General features: G+C 44.8%; 2 protein-coding genes across 2 annotated transcripts in view; both read left to right on the forward strand.

The window, feature by feature from the left end:
• Positions 1 to 4386, forward strand: part of VWA3B (von Willebrand factor A domain containing 3B) — a 270056-nt gene extending 265670 nt beyond the window's left edge. Inside the window, exon 29 of the transcript XR_013402590.1 lies at positions 180 to 4386. The gene's annotated coding sequence lies outside the window, so the exon portion shown is untranslated. The remainder of the gene's footprint in view (positions 1 to 179) is intronic.
• Positions 1 to 20459, forward strand: part of CNGA3 (cyclic nucleotide gated channel subunit alpha 3) — an 86242-nt gene that overhangs the window by 29097 nt on the left and 36686 nt on the right. The window lies entirely within an intron of this gene.

Here is a 20459-nt window from a genome sequence, read left to right on the forward strand (position 1 = left end):
CTATTTCTCAAGCTATGAAGCCTAATTAAAAGCAGAATAACAAAATTATATATTTACATCACTGTTACTATCCCTGTGAAAAAGATTGTGTGTACGTGAATGAAAACTAGAAAGTAACAGAAAATATACAATTGATTTATTAGGTTGACTTTCTTATTTTATTTTATTTTTTTTGACAGGGCTGGAGTACAGTGGCATGATCATGGCTCACTGCAGCCTTGACCTCCTGGGCTCAAGCAATCCTCTCACCTCGCCTCCCAAGTAGCTGGGAATACAAGTGCACCACCATGCCCACATACCTTTTTTTAATTCTTTATTTTTTGTAGAGATGAGATTTCCCTCTGTTGCTTAGGCTAATCTCAAACTCCCAGGCTTGAGTGATCCTCCTGCCTTGGTTTCCCTAAGTGCTGCGATTACAGGCATGAGCCACCATGCCCAGCTGATTTTTAAAGTTATATTATTACTAATATAGTGATGTCTGTAAATTTTTTAAAATATGGCAACTAAAATCAAAATAGTCCAGGTAGATTGACAGAAAGGAGCTGAGCAAGACTCACCTCTCTTCTACATGATATACTTCTGTTAAGTCAGCCTTATTTCTCATTAACTTTTTGCCAGTTTTTGTGGAGACACATCACCCTGAGGCTTCCCATCTTACCCCGCGAGGTCTGGTAAGCCACGTCTCCTCTTCTTCTTCTTGGGGGGCTGACCTTTTGGACGCTGATACAGAACTTTACATTTGTTCCTGTTATGTCTTTTCTTGGCCTGTATATTTAGTGCATCATTGAAGGCTCTCCAGATTTTTTTGGATTTTGATTTACACTCCTTAGTCACCGTATATTGTGAGTGCGTGTTAGCTATACATTCTGTAATTCCATATCCATATTAAAATATGCAGGAAACTCCATATGTTCACCCAAGGCCGTGATAATGATGTCGAACTGAGTGGTACTGAGTCCCAGAGCAAGTCACACCTGTTAGGGAGCACTTCGATGCCGTTCACATCACAATCCACAAAAACAGCCTTGCATCCAGCACACGTGTGCCAGCTTAGCAATTAGAAAAGGTGATTGTCCTTTTGTGGGTGGAAAATTAGGGCTTTAGGGTTAGACAAAAGCTCAAGTGATTTCCCTGGGCCAGGACCAGGCTCAGTTGTAACGGGGGCCAAGCTTGCCCTCAGTGTTTAAGTTCTCATCTGTGCCCCTTCCCCCTGATCTTACCCACCGCCTGCTGTGGCGCCCATCCCATGCCATGCTCAGTGGCCTGCAGGATCCTCAAATGTGCTCCTCAATGTATCCTACCAAAACTTTTTATTTGATTCTTTATCCATACTCTATCTCCTGGAGTTATTGGCATTTTAAAAGGGATCCAAGTTTGAAAATAGAGAGATGACATTCCAGTGGTAGGACTTCAGGCATTGATGGTCAGACAGTAGAAATTTGGAGAGTGGAAAGGCTGGCACTGGGGTCTTAAGGGCAGCCCCTACCTAGCTACTCTTTGCAAAGCTGACCTGAAAGAAACAGGGAGTCCCCAGGGGACAAGATAGATTAGATCCTATGGTCCCACAGTCCTCCTCAAGCTTTTAATGGTATTTGGTTAGAATTTTTAACTCTTCAGATCTTGTTCATTCATGTAATTTAATTTTCCTTCTATTCTTCCAACTGCCAGGTAAGTAAGAGAAATAGATGCCGTCATCTTCATTGTCTGAGAAGGAAGCAGGCAAAGTGGGCTTTAAAGACAGAAAACAACTGCTTTTCCCCAGCTTGGGGCCTCACCATCACGCACCTTTGCGCTGACTGACAGAATTCCTGTGGGGAAAACTGATGCATCCCTGTTTCTCACGTACACCTTGCCTGTCTCCTCATAAATATTTTATTTCCCAAAAGCCATTCCTACAAATTGCCTTATCATTTGCCAAGGATCTAGACCATCTGCCAAAGCAAGTTCACACATCCCTCCTTGCTGATAACTGGGTTTATCCGTTTGCATTTCTGTGTATCGTCGGTTAGTCTGGCTTATCTACTTATGAGATTGTGTGTACTTTAACACACTGGACACCATATGGCCCCCAGCAGAGATGGCAGTCCTGTTGCGTACCTGTGGGCACTATTTGTGTGCCTTTCAATCCTGATTATAAAATATCCGGTCCCTAGTACACCTAAAATTTGTTTGGACTGGGAAGATTTTACATAATTAGAATCAAAAATTTAGTTCCTCCCACCCTTATTTTTAAAGCAATGTGTACAAAATGCATACGGAATAAATACATAATAAATTGTTTATTTACACAGTAAAATTGAATGAACTATAGCTACAAGCAACATCACCGAATCTTATTAATTTAATAGGGATTGACAAAAGCAAATCCCAGGAGACTATATAGACTATCACATTGTTTCTAAATTTCAAAAACAATTAAAACTAAATGTCATTGAGGAGTCCCACAAGCCACACATGTACACACTTATGCTCAGACTCAATCCTTCTGGGCTTGGCTCGTATTTTCCTTTCATTTCCTGGCACCGAATTCACAGGTGGATACAATTGGTCTCATCAGGCTCCCTGGCTCCAGACTTCCTCAGCTCCTGGGTGCTACCGAATTCACAGGTGGATAGAATTGGTCTCATCAGGCTCCCTGGCTCCAGACTTCCCCAGCTCCTGGATGCTACTCTTTTCCCCACAGACCCCTCCCCACTTCCTTAGTGTCCTGGCTGAGGCTGAAGCAACTTAGCATTCACCTGGTCCCCACTCCCTTCCTCCCACTCTCACCTGCTCTGTCAGAAAGAGGAGATGGTGCCTTCTCCATAGCTCTCTTCTTCCTTTGGTCTCCCTATTCCACCAAACACCAAAAGACTTTGGGTTTCTGAGGATCATGCTCGTTGGTCTCTTAGTGCCATGGGCCTGTTAGAGCATCCCACTAATTTATTCAGATGTTGCTGTATCCTGCATCTTCACAAAACCTTGCTGTCCCTTCCACACTCGACCATGCCTCAGTTGAAGCTTGAGCAATAATCAGAAAGGTCCCCAGAGGCCACTCCACTGAGTGAGCCTTGGGCCAAATCTGGACCTTCCATCATGGCAGCCTAGGATCTTGGAGCCCGATGACTTTTGCAGGCAAATTCACAGATACATCCCCTTCAGTCTCCTTCTATTTGTTTCCAGTCTCCGTTTGTCTGTTTCCACTTTTCAGACACCCAAAGTTCTTCAGTGATAACTATTGCCACATACATCATTCCCTAAGGGCCAACTATGTGCCCATTTCTGTGCTAAACACTCTATCTCATTTCATCACACTCAGGACACTTCTCCATTTCTTAATTAATTCTGTGAGCTCTTGTTTTCCCTTTCAAATCTTAGGAATGATGTGCATTTCAGAAACAAAGTCCAAGGGGATTTTTCAGGATGATGCCTTAAAATGATCTCACAATCACTACTCTGTTCTCCAAAATCAGGATTTAAGATTCTTTTGAAGCTCTGAAATGTTTCTGGACAACAGAAGATAATCATCTGCTTCCAGTCTTCCCTGAGGACAAGCCAGCAGGAAACAGCTTTAACTTGTTGCATAAATTAATGAGATTAGAAGAAATAAAGCATTTCCTGACAATGAGAACTATAAAAAAATGCGCATAATAACTGAGGCATGTGGAGATTCCTGGAATAAGGATGCTGAAGTCCTCAATGAGGCAAAGTCTCATCTATTATATTTTCTCTTGCGTTGAATTAATTTCAGGTTCCTTCAGAAGCCCAAATAATGAAATAAGAATTCTCCTGTCTTCCAGCTTCTGTGGCTTTGGCTTTCTTTGGTTGATTCACCGCTTCCATTTATTTGCTCTTCCACTACCAGAGTCCCTTGAATCTGAACAACTAAGCCTGATTTTCTTTGGGGGAAATTTTGTCTAGGTTTTATTTCCCCCATTTAAGACATGTGTGTGCGAGCCATTCTAATTCTTTATTTTTTCAGTAAAGAGCATACACTTCATCTCTCCCTTCAAGTATTGCATGAACTCGATGAACTTAAGCCTTCTAAAGATAATGTGTTCAGTTAGCAGGTGATTTGGTAAGTATGCTAGGAAATGCCATGAACTCCAAGTCCTCAGAGAAGCTCTGGTTAACTGGCTGGGTGGCATCTGTTATTGTGGAGTTTCTTCCCATGAGGGCATCAGTCATGAGAACCTAGAACCCAAGAGGCTGTCCAAGCCTTGTCCCAGGCAAGGACGTTTGGATTCCTCCCAGGACCTGCTCCTGCGATCCAGAACCAGAGCGTGCAGTTGCCGGTGAGGGAAAGGCAGGATTCCGTCTTCATCCTTCATGGAGAGGTGTGTTCCTGGAGGTACACCTTCTGGGAGAAAAATGAGTTTTAGTAAATAAAGTTATTTTCTCCAAAAAGAGTTTAAGTTCCTTTGGCTTCAATAGAGGGTTATGATTACTAGCTAGATTGGTGGGGTTTAGTTCAGGAAATCTGGTGTTATCTGGTGTGATGGAAGGAAACAAAAACTGCAAGGAGAATACACATTGTCCCAAATAGTCTTGTTTCAAACATCTTCCCTAAGATGGTAAACTGGTCCAAGAATGTGTGTGTGTGTGTGTGTGTCCCACCTTTAAACTTCAAACTCCCAGATCTCTGCTGCGTGCTCATCCAGTGTGGATTACACTACCAGCAAAACATCGCAGGAAGGAGTCCAGGATGGCCGCCCGCAGTTAGGAGAGAACCCAGAATGGAACGAAGGACTCCTTTGCTTTCTTGCCCCTGACTCTCCCCCTCTTCCCTGGGAGTGTTGGGGATGTGAACTACTGACTTCTGCCTCTTTCGGACCGCCTTTGAGGCTCCAGAGCCTCACCTGACTTTCCCACGGAGAGGGAGGCCAGAGGCTCCTTCACTAGTCCCGGTGCAGAGTCCTGGGCCGGGAGCGCGGGGGAGGGAGCGAGTGGAGCTGCGCCCGGGAGGCCGAGCGAGGAGGCGCTCCGCAGACCCCAGCGCGCCGCGGAGAAGCTCAAACTTTGGCAGGGTAAGGATTTTAGGGGCTCTTGAGCTCGAAGTTTTGGGGGGCGCCGGGAGGTGTGCTGGGGGCGCAGACCTCAGGAGATGAATTAGAGAACCACACGCAGGGGAGCGAGGCTGCTGCAAACCGGGGCGGGCGCGGCGCTGTCCGCAGCCCCCGGTGCTGAAACGGGCGGCAGGTTGGAGAGAAAGTGAAAAAGGGCCGGCTGCGGCCTCGGCTCCCACCCCCCAGCTCCCATACCCCTCCATTCCAGTTCAAAGGACAGGAAGCCCTCCCCGTGCTCCCCAAGCCGATCGCACCCCCTTTTACTCACGTCCCGCAGCCGCGCTGGGCCGAGCCCGCCGAGCCGTCGGGGGGGGAGGCAGAAGGAGCAGGGTTGGCTCCCGTTGGGGGCCCGTAGGGCTTCCAGCCGCGACCCCACCCCATACATCTCCTCCTGCCACGCTGCCCCAGGAGGACGCGCCCCGGGCCTCCAGGACCGCTAGTCCGGGAAGGACCCCTCCCCCGGCTCCAAGTCGTGTCTCTTCTAGTCCGCGCCGCGCCGGGGGAGGTTGAGTCAGTGGCCTGGAGGGAGCAGGGCCGGGGGAAGGCAGCGGCGAAGGACTGCCCCCCAACCCAGGGGACTGTTCACCCTTGGAGATTCAAAGAGAAGGGTGGGCTGAGGAGGAGGCGAGAATTACAATTCTTTGAGGAGTGCGCGGTTACTTTTTTTTAATGACAAAATCACACCCGGGATCTCGGACGCCCGGGGCTTAATGCTCGGTGATGGAGGAGAAGGGGCGGCGGGCGCTCTGATCCTCTGCAATCCCCTAACCGGATAAAGGCGCCGGGCTCCCAGCCCTCGGGCTTTTCTCGTTCGCTCAGCCCCCGGCCCCTCCCGATGCCCCTGGGGGGCTGGGCCCGCAGGCCCTCGCACTCCCGCAACCCCGGGCAGGGTGATTCAGTTTTCTCCCGGTGTAATCTCCCTACTGAGCACCGCCGCTGGGACTTTAACTTCGGCGCTCTGCAGCGGGCGTCTCCGGCTGTGGCGGCGCGTGGCGGAGGATGAATGGCGCCGCAACCTAGAGGACCCGCAGCCGGCGCCTCAGCCTCTTCGGCCTGAACCGGGTTCCTCCGACACGCAGTCCGCCGTCTCAGGCCTCGCCGGAAGCTGGCGAGCGCAGTCTCTTGCAGCGAAGCCCGGCACCCCGACGGCAGATGCTCCCCATCACATCTTCCAAAGTGGCGAGGCTGGGGTCGGCGGGAATGGCACCCACCCGGGTTCAGACTCCATCCCGGAGTGGACAGCTCGGTGCCCCTAACATTCTCTAAGCGCTCTCCACAACCTCCTCCCCCCAACACACACACACTTTCATTCATGAAAACCACAAGAACATTGCTGTCTGGGCACGGGGTCCAATGTACAGCGGCGTTCACATACCCCCAAGTGAAAATTCATGGGGGACGCGGGTGGTTGGGCCGGGAGAAGAGAGATGGTCACTCGTGCCTGCTATCTACTGGGTCTTCTAGCCAAAGTCGCAGTTGTAGAAAAGTCGGCCAGGTCAGAGGACTCAGATGGGATTTCACTGAGCCGGTGGGAGCTTCTTTGGGTTCTTTGGGGTAGGGGGAAGGACATAAACTCCCCCTGCTTCGCACCAGTGCCCAGACACCCGCACTTCCTCTCCGGCCTCCGTTCAGCCACAGAGGGGGACCTCCTCCGGTGCAGATGCCCAGAGGGGAGGAGCGGTGGCTCTTGGGGTGACTGGCTGGTGGATGCAGGATCTTAATCACTTTAGCTGGGACTTTGGCCGTGACTACGTGTGCACTTGCCTTTGATGCTCCTGTTTCTATGTCTTTTCTGTCCTCATTCACTATCTGCTAGCGGTGGCTGCCTCTGGTTAATATTGAGGTTGCCATGGCGACCAGTCTCCAGTCGCCATGGTACCCAGAAGGTAAACAGTTGGAAGCTACTCAGGCTCTTCTCCAGCTCTGGCCCCTAGTTTCCCTAGGGGGTGGGCCGGGGACAGCAGTGACCAGGTTCCAGAACCCTTTTCCGTGCCCCCCTCTTCCTCCCCCCGTTCCCACAGCGACCTGCTCGCCTGAAACCCCCGCTAATACCCCACCAACCACTGTGGCCTCAAGGTTGAGATGGGCCGTGCTTTTTTCTCTATCTCCCAGTTACGTACACTGAGGCCAGGGGGTAAACAGTTTTCCCTCTGACCTAATGCATTTTAGTAACAGCCTGAATATTTCTGAGTACAGTGGACAAGGCTCAGTCTAGTGGGAGAAACAGAATTTTAAACAGACACAGTCCCTGCCCTCTGGGACCTCACAGTGTAGTGTGGCAGACAAACCCTTGTGCAACCTACCAGGTGGCCTGCACTCTGGGTGCAAATGGAGGCAATAACAGAGCCCTGAGAGTAGAGAGAGGTGGCAGTGACTGAATCCTGGTCAAGGAGGGCCTCCCCGGCAAGGTTATGTTGCAGTTGAAACTTGAAATCAACTGGCCAGGAAGAGAGGAAAATCTCTCCAGGCAGAAGCAAGGATGTGTGGATTAGTCAGGAGAGGGTAAGGCCCTGCTGTGGTGACGTATAGACTTGGAATATCTTGGTGGCTTCGCCCTTTGCTTATGCAATGTCTGAGGTTTTGGGAGTCCTGCATCATGGGGGGAGTCCACTGGCCAGAATCCGTCACTCAGCCTTCACCTGGCCTGGAAGGGAGGCTGGAAAATGCAGCAGGCACAGGGTGGGCTTTCGTGAGCACTGTCTCTGCCAGTAGGTGGGGGCAAAAAAAAAAGTATGACACACATAAGGAAAGGTGAGTAATTTGGCTTAGATGAACATCCAGTTTAGGCTGACTTGATCCAAATTATGAAAAGTCTTGACCATCAGGCTAAGAAATGGAGACTGTGTGCTGGAGAAATTAGGCACCTCTAAAAGCTTCTGAGAAGAGTGACAATTTAATTAGAACTACCTTTCATAAAGATTCTGGGGTCACTATGGAAGGTTCATTCATCTACACATTTATTCATTCTACACTCATTGAGCCCCTCCTTAGTGCCAGGGACTGGACGGATTATAGGAGCCACAGCCTGAAGATGGGAGATGAGCAAAGATAGCTATTTCAGCCATCCTGGGGAGAGAGAAAGGCCTGGACACAAGCAGGAAGAGAGCTCAAAGAGACCAGGAGTGACCTCTGCTCTGGTTCGACACAAGCCTAGCAGAGACTTGCACAGGGTGAGTGCTCGGCACATTTCTGAATTAGTAAATAAAAGAATTGGAGGGCATGGAGGAGAGAGATAGCTGTTGCTGTGACTGACAAGACTTGATGATGCTGGATCTGGGGCAGTAAGGGAGAGGAAGGAGTAAAAGCTCACGCAGTCTTAGCTGGGTAGTCATTTGGTGCTGGGTGTCGCTCATGGCATTAACCAAGACAGTACTGCAGGGAAGAAGGCAGGCTTGACAGTAGCTGGGGGAGAGAGTGCTGCCATTCAAATAGTTTTGCTCCAAGGAAAACTCTTCCCTGAACTCCGTCTGCACCCCAGAACTCATCTAATCCCCAGAGCGCTTCTTTTGTCCTCCTTTGCAGGATTCATACATTTCACCTTGAATTATAATAATGCAGTGTAGGGGTTAAACTGACTTCTGCTCCCCAGCTCTGCCACTGGGTGACTTTGAACCAAGGTATTTAATCATTCTGAATCTCAGCTTCTTAGTGTGTACATTGGCAGTAGTAATAGTTATAATGCCTGCCTCATCGAGTTGTTTTGGGGATTAAATGAAGTAATTGAAGTGAATTCCTCAGCTCATTGCCTGACATATTGTAAGTACTCAAAGTTAGATTTGGACATCTTATTACTTTCTAATAAAATAAAAGCAATGTATTACTTTTATAACCACATCACAAAAGTTCATTAAGAAAAAAAACCCCTTTACCTCCCATGCTTGCAATTAGGTTTGGAGCATCTATAGGGCTGGCTATGGAGAGCTCTGGCTCCCCAGCTCTGGTAAGGTCTGAAAAGCACTTTCATCCTCTTGCAATCTCAACCTGAACAGCTGAATCGTATTACAAAGCAGCAATTTCAAAACTGAGCACACTCACAGCTGAGAAACTCAGAGTGCCATTAATTCTGAATCATCTCTGCAGAGACCAGGACACTTTCTAGTCATGAGACAAGCCCCTGCCTCTTGGTTAAGTAACATAATTGATCATCTTCATCCAATTTCACTGCATTTTCTTTTACTCCAAATCTCTTCCTGTTCTTGAGAACAACCTTAACTTTCTTCTCAGACAGGAATTGAAAATTTGCAGCTGACATTTGGAAGCTTCCATTTGCTCATGTTATAAAAATGCCAGAGTTCAGAGAGAGAGAAATCTGCCTTCCAGTCATGAGACGATTTCTTTGGGAAACAAGACTCAACTGTCCTAACTCAGACTCATTATCTCCATCATGGTGCAGGCACATTGATGTGTTTGGGGCAGCCTCCATAGAGACGGGGGAATTGGATTCTGACCTTCATCTTCCCACATCACCTCACAGCTCAACTCTGAGCACAACTGGATACATTCTTGTTGTCTAAGACTTGAACTGGCTTTTCGGGACCTTTCTTGGGCAGATGGAGAAAGTTTTAATACTTACTGTCCCCAGAAGTTGCCTTGTTTCTTAAGAGGCAAGGGCTTAAAAGCTTGCAGGCTCTACGATTAGATTGCCTGTTGAAGTCCTGGCTGTGTGAACTGTGTACCTTGGTTTGCTACTCTGTAAAATGGGGATGATGTGGTTTGTCTGTATCCCCACCCAAATCTCATCTTGAATTCCCACGTGTTGTGGGAAGGACCCAGTGGGAGGTAATTGAATCATGGGGGCAGGCCTTTCCCATGCTGTTCTCGTGATAGTGACTAAGTCTCATGCGATCTGATGGCTCTATAAGGGGGAGCTTCCCTGCATAAGCTCTCTCTCTGCCTGCTGCCGTCCATGTAGGATGTGACTTGCTCCTCCTTCCACCATGATTGTGAGGCTTTCCCAGCCATGTGGAACTGTGAGTCCATTAAACCTTTTGTAAATTACCCAGTCTCAGGTATGCCTTTATTAGTCCATGAAAATGGACTAATACAGGGGATAAGAATAATACTTACCCCATAGGGTTATTGAAAAGATTAAATGAGTTGATACTGTAAAAAGCTATGCAGCAGTGACTGGCATAATAGAAGCCCTCAAAAATGTGATGCTCATTATTATTAATGTCATATTTTGGCATTTCTCCCCTTTATTACATTTCGTGAGTTTCTAGTAGGTGATATTGTGAGTTCTGCATTTTAAAAAGCGTTTTGATTTTAGATTTTAAATTATTTCTTTTTAGGTATAATTTTCATGACACAAATGTCACCCATTTAAAATGCACATGTCACTGGTTTTTAGTATATTTATAGTTGTGCAGCCATCACCACATTACAATCTTAGAACTTTTCAACACCGTCAAAAGGGACCCCGTATCCATTAGCAGTCATTCCTTTTTCTCATTCTCTCCCAGACAACCTCTACTCTACTTTCTGTCTGTGTGGATTTGCCTATTCTGGACATTTCATGTTCATGAATTTATATATTATGTGGCTCTTTTTGTCTGGCTTCTTCCACTTAGCATAATATTTTCAAGGTTCACCCATGTTGTAGCATGTATCACTGTTTTATTCTTTTCTATTGCCAAATAAGATTCCCTCTAAATAACATTTTATGATGTGGACATCCTACATTTTGTTTATCCATTTATCAGTGGATAGGCCCTAATAAATGATTGTCATTTCCACTTAGGGCTACTGTAAATAATGCTGCTATGAACATTCACGAACAAGTTGTTGTGTGGACGTGTTCTTATTTCTCTTAGGTATATGCTTAGCAGTAGAATTCTTGGATCGTACGGTAACTCAGGTTTAACATTTTGAGGAGCTACCCAGCTGTTCTCCAAAGTGGCTACATCATTCCCACCAGAAATGAATGAGGCTTCCAGTTTTCCACATCGCATTGTGGACTATGATTAATTTTATGTATCAACTTGCCTGGGATACAGGGTGCCCAGATGAAACATTATTTCTGGGATGCCTGTGAGCGAATTTCCAGAAGAGATTAGTATTTGAATCCATGGACTGGGTAAAGTAGATTGCCCTCCCCAGTGTTGGTGGCCACTATTCAATCCATTGAGAGCCTGAGTAGGAAAAAATGTAGAAGAAAGGGGAATTCACTCGTTGAGCTGGGACATCATCAGTTTCCTGCCCTTAATTGGCCCTCTGGCTCTCAGAACTGCACCACTGGTTTTTCTGGTCTCCAACTTATAGACAGCAGCTCATGGGCTTCTCAGCCTCTAATGCTTTGTAATACATCATATGTATATACAGTTGACCCTTGAGCAATGCAGAGATTAGGGGTGCTGATCCCCTACACAGTCAAAAATCCACATATAACTCTTTTGGCTTCTTCAAAACTGATTTACTAATAGCCTACTGTTGACCACAAGCCTTACCTATAACATAAATAGCCAATTAACACACATTTTGTATGTTCTATGTATTACAGGCTGTATTCTTACAATAGAGTAAGCAAGGAAAAAATGGGGATTTTTCAATTTGTCACATATCTCCAAATTTTTTTTCGATATATTTATTGAAAGAAAAACATGTAGAAGTGGAGCTGTACAGTTCAAACCCATGCTGTTCAAGGATCAACGATATATATAACCTATTGGTTCTGTTTCCATGGAGAACCCTAACTAATACACTCACTAACTTGTTATGGTAATATTAACATTATATAGCTCTTTTTCTTTCTATTTTTGAAGCTCTGTAATTTTTTTATTTCCTCCACCTGGGTTCATATTCACACATAAAATATGAAAGGACACTCAAGTATAATATTTACACTGTAGGGTTTTATTATATCATGGAACTTCTGGAATGGAAGGACCTTTTATAACCATCCCAGTCAATGTTGAGTACAGTCATCCCTCAGTATCTGAGGGGCATTTGTTCCAGGACCTACCTACAAATACCAAAATTTAACAGATGCTGAAGTCCCTTATACAAAATGGCATAGTATTTGTATTAGGTTAGTACAAAAGTAATTGTGTTTTTTGCCATTACCAATCTAATAAATAACCTGCTGTAGTAGTCCAGTCTTGTATTGCTATAAAGGAATACCTGAGAACTGGGTAATTTATAAAGAAAAGAGGTCTACTCAGCTCATAGTTCTGCAGGTGGTACAGGAAGCATTATGCTGGCATCTGCTCAGCTTCTTGGGAAGCTTCAGGAAACTTACAATCATGATGGAAGCCAGAAAGGGAGTATGCACATCTTGGCATGAGTAGGAGCAAGTGGGGGAGGCGTCACACATTTGTAAATGGCCAGAATTCATGAGAACTCACTCACTGTCATCAGAACAGCACCAAGGGGATGGTGCTAAATAATTCATGAGAAATCCACCCCAAGAGCCAATTACTCCCATCAGTTCCCACCTCCAACATTGGGGGTTACAACTGAACTTGAGATTTGGGAGGAGACACAGATCCAAACCATATCACCTACATATAACCTCCTGTGTACTGTACCTTAAATCATCTCTAGATTACTTATAGTAGTACCTAATACAGTGTAAATGCTATATAAATAGTTTATACTGTATTGTTTTTATTTGTTTTATTTTTATTGTTGTATTGTTATTCATTATTGTTTTGGGGTTTTTCAAATATTTTCAATCTGTGATTGGTTGAATCTGCAGATGCAGAACCTGCAGATGAGAGGGCCAACTGTAGTATGTCATTGTGCTTTTGATTTGCATTTCCTCATGACTAAATACATGAAGAATGTTAGCATGTGCTTCTTAGCCATTGTATATCTTCTTCAGATAAATGTCTATTCAAATCCTTTGCCTACTTTTTAATTGGGTTATTTGACTTTTTATTATGGAGTTATAAGAGTTCTTTATATCTTGTGGATACAAGTTCCTTGCTAATATATGACTTAAAATATATTCTGCAATCCCAGCACTTTGGGAGGCTGAGGCAGGAGGATCACTTGAGCCTAGGAGTTTGAGATCAGCCTGGGAAACAGAGAGAGACACCATCTCTACAAAAAATTTTAAAAAATAGCTGGGCATGATGGTGTGCACCTGTGGCCCAGCTACTCACGAGGCTAAAGTTGGAGGATGGCTTGAGTGCAGGAGGTCAAGGCTGCAGAAAGCGGTAATCAAACCACTGTGCTGTAGTCTGGGTGACACAGTGAGACTCTGTCTCTAAAGAAATAAAAAATGAAAACATTTTCTCCCATTCTATAGATTGCTTTTTTGCTTTGTTGATGGCATATTTTGATACACCAAGGTATTTTTATTTTGATGCAGTCCAATCTATTTTTTCTTTTAACACTTTCACCATTCACTATGCTGTTAACTGTGGTTGTGTCATGGATACCCTTTGTTAGGTTGAGGAAGTTTCCTTATACTCCTAGCTTTTAACTATTTTCACCATGAAAGCATGTTGGATTTTTGCCAAATGCATTTTCTGTGTTCATGAGATGATTATGAGCTCTTTGCCCTTTGTTTTATTAGGAGGGAGTATCACGTTGATTGATTTTGGATAAGTCTATTTCGCATTTCTGGGATAAACATCACTTGGTTTCACTGTGAAATCCTTTTTGTATGTTGCTGGATATAATTTACTAGTATCTTGTTGAGAACTTTTGCATAGTAATCTGAATTTCAAAGTGTCCTTTCATGTAAGTTCTGATACTCAACTAGTTTTCACTTTTCTTATACAGTTTCCAAAAATACTAACATTATATAGTTTTCCTTTCTGTTTTTGAAGCTCTGGAATGTTTTTATTTTCTCCACATAGGCTCACATTCACACATAAAATATAAGAGGACCCTCAGGTGTAATATTTGCATGTAGTGCTTTGATCCATCAGGGAACTTCTAGAATTGAAGGACTTTTAATAATCAACTGGGCCCATGATTTTCAACTCTGTTCCACAGTTTCTTAAGATGTTCTGCACACATTTTAAGTTTTTTAAAAGGTATATTTAAATATTTTTAAAACTTAAAAATATAAAGATAGCACTGACATGTCTTCTGTACCAAACTTTAATATATTGACCATCATGGCCAAAATTAAATTGTGCCCCACTAATTGTCTTTATCAAAGTTATCAAATACTTTTAAATAAAATACGATAAGTAAATGCTTTATGCATCAGGATTTTGTGGATGATTTCATTTTAAATAAGGCCATTTCTATGATTAGATGAAGAAATTTAAAGTGCTGGTCACTTACCCACATTGGAGGCTAAGCTGGGAAGGGAAGCCATCTCTCCTTTCTCTCAGGCCAGTGCCCTTGACCCCTTATACTGCCTTTCAAATGTGATTTGAGTCAAACAAAAGATATTTCACTCAGGGTTTTCTCTCTCCATAAGCCTAGGGCTCTGCTTCAAATCACCAGGCCTCTTCGCCGGCCGTAGGAATGTCAGTGTGGTGCCTGCGTCAGCTCTGTGGGGTGGTTCATGGGTCTTAGGGTAATTAAGTGCTTCAACACTGGAGAATTTCCCTTCCACCCTGCAGTTCTCAAGCGGGATGGGGGCAGAAGGGAAAGGAAGAGTGTTTTGGAAAAGTGTTTTAGAAAAGTTTCAAGGTATGTAGACCCTGGGGGAGTTCTTGACTTACCTTTGGAGTTTAATTTGACGAAGTGAGCCTGTCCAGCCTCACATTTACTGATAACTTGCTGAGTGCATTTGTCCGGGGTGATGCTGAGAAGGTTGAGTTTTGGAGGACTGAACGAATCAGACTCAGACAGAGTCTGAGAGAATTACTTCTGAGAAGATCAAAGACCCCAGTGGTCAGTCTCTGCCAGAGAAAACAGTGGCCTGGGCCGAGTATGCCTGTCCATCAGGACTCTGTGCTCTGTCCTGATTGAGATTTCGGCTTGTTTGCCATGGCTCGTGTCCACACTTGGCACCTCACTAATTGGACCTGCCAAACCCTGGCTGAATAGAGTCTCCTCCCCAAGGACGATGATCATTCAGAACAAACTCCAGTGGACTTGTGGCGCATCTATACAGGACTATGGACCCCTCTCTGTCATCTCTCCATTGACAGCCACATTCAGACTTGGAAAATGGTAATGTTTCAAACCACTCAAATCGGACCAGGATTAGTTTTGATGTTCAAGCCATAATAAAAAAGAAGACAGAGAATGAACAAACTGTGCAAGGGGTTAGTTAGTCATCGTGAGTGGGGAGCAAGGTTTTCTTTCAGAAGCACGTTCAGTCTACAGCAAGGGGCGCGACATGCTTTGCCCTCCTTTGTAGTATGTTTGATCTCTCATAAATTCCCATTTATAAATTCCCATTCATAAATTCTAAGTGGGATGGAAATTTTCAGTGTGACTCATTCACACAATCATTGTAAGGATCAAATGAGTAAATATGCACTTAAAATTATCAGAACAGTAACAGGCAAAAATTAAACAATAAATACGTGGCTGTTATTATCAGTGTGGTCATGATGATTACTCACCAATTCCTCCATTAATACCACACATTCTACTACCTACTATGTGTATGTGCCGGGTGTTTGAAGAATAAAGTATTTTTTAGGTAAAAGGAGATAGTTCTTGCCTTTAAGCCTTTTGGAGTAAAGGAACAAGGAAAGTACAAGAATAACTGGAATACAGTGAGCTGTGTTAAATGCCTGGCTACTCAGACATCCAGACGAGTGACCGTGGAGAGAGTCCCGGATGAGCACTGGAGTGCAAAAGTCACAATTGAATCCTTGAAGGGCACAGCAAAGTGTGATTGCAAGTGGCACATGTAACACTGTAATGGTAAATGTTGGATAGTGCTAAGTCGCTAAGTCAATGTGATGGCTTTTCACCTGGGAAGTCTCCTTGATGTTCCCTAAGGCAGAATTAAGGATTTCCTCCCCATCCTGCATTGCACCCCATCATGCCTCTACCTGTATTTCTACACCACTTGCACTACCTTACCCTCACTGTTTAACATGCCTGTGTCCCCCATGCAAATGTTATGCTCTTAATGGCAGAGACCTGTCTTCCTCATCTTCATAATTCTCAGGACCAGGTACAGTGCCTGGGACATCATTGGCAAGGAGTCAGTAAGGGGGCTGGTGGCAGGGGAACATGCTAGATTTAGTCATGTTGTAAAGAAAATGGAAATGGTCTGAAATGGCATGTTCTTAGCTCTCCAGTTAGGTCCTAGAAAATACGCATTCATTTGAGAGATGCTCAAAAACCACTCCTAGACTCATGCCTGGGATCCACTTCAAGGTCACCTTCACAGTTGGCAGAATGCATCTTCTTGCTATGTTTGAAAATTAAAATTGCATTTGTGCATTTCCAATCTCCCGCAGTGCCTGTGATAAACAGAACAAGCCATAATGTGGATTTTGGAGTGAGACAGGCCCAGGGGTCCATTTCCTCATCTGCTGGATGAGCATCGCTATTCTCTCTTGGGGTCCCTGAGGATTCACGCGTGAGGGACATGAAAGTGCCTCGCACTCAGGGGTCCCTGGCTAGATGGCAGCTTTCATTGTCCACAGAGCCCCAGGATCACTGATTATGGTTTCATGATCTCATTTGTGAGTTCTACTCACAAAGAGTTCATCAAGGCAGGGCCAGATGTGAAAATACATGCAGTGGTTGGGTAATCTCTTAAGACGTCATGACTCAAAAACTGATAAATACAGGGAAATAATTAAGTGTTTATTCAGCCTTTCCTATAGGAATTAACCAATTGAATAATTCAGAATAAAATTTTTTCTTTTAAAAATATGTCAGCTAATTGAGGAAGGAATGATAGAATACCAGCAACTTACAACCTCTAAGGAATTGATGGAGCTAGCAAATGATCATCAACGGCTGCTAACATGACCCAAAGAAATACAATGAGATCTTATGTGCCTTCTGATGGAAGAACAAAGAATCCCCTATGAAATTGTCATGCAAAAAAAATTAATAAATTGACCAAGACTCTGGGTACAACTACCAGTACAAGGTAACATTTTAGGGTTGGAATCAGCAAAAATTCATACTGTAGTAAACTCCATTGGACAAATAATTAAATTTCTACACAAAGAGAAAAACTTTACAGGTAAAAATACCAAGAATATATATCAACCAATCAACAAGATTGGTTCCTTATTTGGATCCTGATTTTTTAATGTATTTTTTCAAAGACAACCATTTATGACAGTTATGAGACAATAGGGAAAAAAGATCTTCTGAGTTATCTTAAACTTACATTTCCCTTTCGTGATGTACATTTTGCCCTGTCCTACTCCAACCATCGTTCTCCTGGATAAAGAATAGAGAATTAAAAGGGAAAGTTGGCTCACTCCTAAACCTTGAGGGACTTGGGTCAAGAGTACAAATGACTTACCGTAGCCCAGATATCTAAAAGTTAAAGATTCTCTTAGCAGTGATACTCACTGCCCTCCAAAACAGAGCCTTGAACAGGGCATGCAGGCAGGCAGTTTATTTGGGGAGTGATTCTAAGGAACAGGAGTAGGGGTCTTGGAGAGGGCAAAAGGGAAGAAGGACAAGCCAACCCAGATGTCCATTATCAAACTGATCGCCACTCTGGGCAACAAGGGGTTCTCCAAGGAGCCAGGTAGAAAGTGTCTCAGAACCATCTTCCTGAGGGATGGAAGAGTATATTCCCTCAGGCTCCTGCTGCTATTGGCCCAGTGTTGCCCCAAGGGTGTTACCCCTCCAGCGTTTGCACATGCATCAGAAGGGTGATGTGGTCTCGGCAAGTGCTTCCTGGGGGAAGTAAGGAAGCCCCCAAGGCAGAAGGCCCTAGAATCTGCAGTGTCGCTGAGGCAAAATACATGGGTTACCCAGCATGCAGCTGGTTGCCATAGCAATGGCTGGACTGAAAGGTGGGCAGGAAGGACATGAGGTAGAGGACCAGAGATGACCATTACATGGACCAAGATAGCACACTGTTAAATCAAATGTACCCACCCTCCTAACCTGGCAAATACACTGCATCACAACCTGGAGACCAGGTTCAAACCGAGAGTACTCAGGCCCCTTGGAGTTGAGCCTGAGAGCAGGAAGTCATGAGGAGAGCTGGTCTCTGGTTCCCTGCCCCTGACCTGCCCCCTTCTCTCCCCAGCCCTAGGTCCACGCCATGTCAAAGGGGCCTTGCACAGGAGGCCCTGCACACCCGCCTGTGGACGCCCTGCCCACATCTCCAGGCTCTGTCTCCCCCATCCCCGACAAATGGCTGCTCCTTGGGCCTAGGGCAGTGCAAGCTGGTGCACTCAGGAAGATGGACCAGGAAGAGTCCCAGGCAGGCTCTAGAACCAGTTCAGAGCCTCTTGGACAGAGAATCTGGGAGTCCTGGGCACTCAGACCATTGCTAGAGCAGGGGCAGGGTTCCCGGTGGGCATGGCCCCTTGACCCTATGGGCTTCTCGACCCTCTGGGAGGGGTGTGGCTGGAGGAGGGCCAGCATGGGGTCATTTAAAGCAGAGACCCCTCCTACCCAAGCCTAAAGGCAATACCAGCTCCCTCAATGACTTTGCACTCTCAGGTTGTGGAGTCAGACAGATTTTTAGTCAATCCTGGCTCCAGTCCTCAGCAGCAACCTTAGGGAAATGACTCACCTGTCCAGTTTCTTCATTTGTAAGAGAGAGAGGGGGGCTGCTGTGAGGATTAAGTAAGGAAGTGTTGCACGGAACCCACCTGTGCCTGGCACCTAGTGGCCCTCAGCAGGAGGCAGGTCTATGAGAGGACAGAGGTACTGCCTCCATGCCATGGCGGTGGGACCAGAGTTTGTGCCCAGGATAGAGAATGCAGCTGAGGGGGCAGAGGGAAGGGGCACAAGCTGGAGACAATGCACTTTATTTGGTGTAATTTGCCTGGAAATGTACAAAGAAGAGTCATTTGATAGTTTTTCCACAGAGTCCCAAACTTCTTTGAGACTCGCTCTGCACCCAGCTTGACTGTCAGCTCCTGGAGGACAGAGCTGCGTATAGCTCTCTAATAAGCCCCCAGCTTCTAGCATATTGCCTGGCACATAGTAAGTGCTCAATTAAAAAGTGTTGAATGGACAATTTCAAATTGAATTTATTGCTTTTTTTACCTAAAAACATATAAACTTTCCATTTTAAAGTATTGAAAATCATGAGGCCAGAGGGAGGTGGGAGACAAGGATTTGGCCAAAGTCTGCATAGATTGAGTTAAATACGCCTGAGTTCTAATGTGGCTTCTGGACCTCACACATTCTTTGGAAAGTTACATAACCTGTTATAAGCCTCCATTTCCTCATCTATGCAATTGAGGACACTAATAGCATCCACCTCAGAGAGTCACAAGTTAGAATAAATAATGATGTAAAAAACTTAGTACATTGACTGGAATATAATCAGATTTCAAAATATTTTAACTACTACTATATTGCTTGGCAGTGCTATTTGGATAACACACAGGAATATGTGTATTATTTTTATTTTATTTTATTTTTAGTTCTGGGGTACATGTGCAGGACATGCAGGTTTGTTACATAGGTAAATGTGTGCCATGGTGGTTTGCTGCATCTATCAACCCATCCCTAGGTATTAAGCCCAGCATGCATTAGCTATTTATTATGATGCTCTCCCTCCCCATCACCCCTGGAGAGGCCCCAGTGTGTGTTGTTATTCCCCTCCCTGTGTCCACGTGTTCTCATTGTTCAGCTCCCACTTATAAGTGAGGGGAACAAGCAGTGTTTGGTTTTCTGTTCCCGAGTTAGTTTGCAGAGGATAATGGCCTCCTGCTCCATCCATGTCCCTGCAAAGGACATGATCTCATTCCTTTTTATGGCTGCTTAGTGTTCCATGGTATATATGTACCACATTTTCTTTATCCAGTCTGTCATTGATGGGCATTTGGGTTAATTCCATGTCTTTACTATTGTGAATAGTGCCACAATGAACATATGCATGCATGTATCTTTATAATAGAATAATTTATATTCCTTTGAGTATATAACCAGTAATGGGATTACTGGGTCAAATGGTATTTCTGGTTCTGGGTCTTTGAGGAATCGCCACACTGTCTTCCACAATGATTCAACTAACTTACGCTCCCACCAACAGTGTAAAAGCATTCCTGTTTCTCCACAGCCCCACAAGCATCTGACTTTTTAATAATCACCATTCTGACTGGCATGAGATGGTATATCATTGTGGTTTTGATTTGCATTTCTCTAATGATCAGTGATGTTGAGCTTTTTTTCATATTTTTGTTAGCCACATAAATGTCTTCTTTTGAGAAGTGTCTTTTCATGCCCTTTGCCCACTTTTTTTTTTTTTTTTTTTTTTTTTTTTTTGAGGCAGTTTCACTCTTGTTGCCCAGGCTGGAGTGCAATAGCACAATCTCAGCTCACTGCAACCTCTGCCTCCCGGGTTCAAGAGATTCTTCTACCTCAGCCTCCCGAGTAGCT

Source organism: Macaca mulatta, chromosome 13, assembly GCF_049350105.2.
Source record: "Macaca mulatta isolate MMU2019108-1 chromosome 13, T2T-MMU8v2.0, whole genome shotgun sequence".
In the NCBI taxonomy this organism is placed as follows: domain Eukaryota; kingdom Metazoa; phylum Chordata; class Mammalia; order Primates; family Cercopithecidae; genus Macaca; species Macaca mulatta.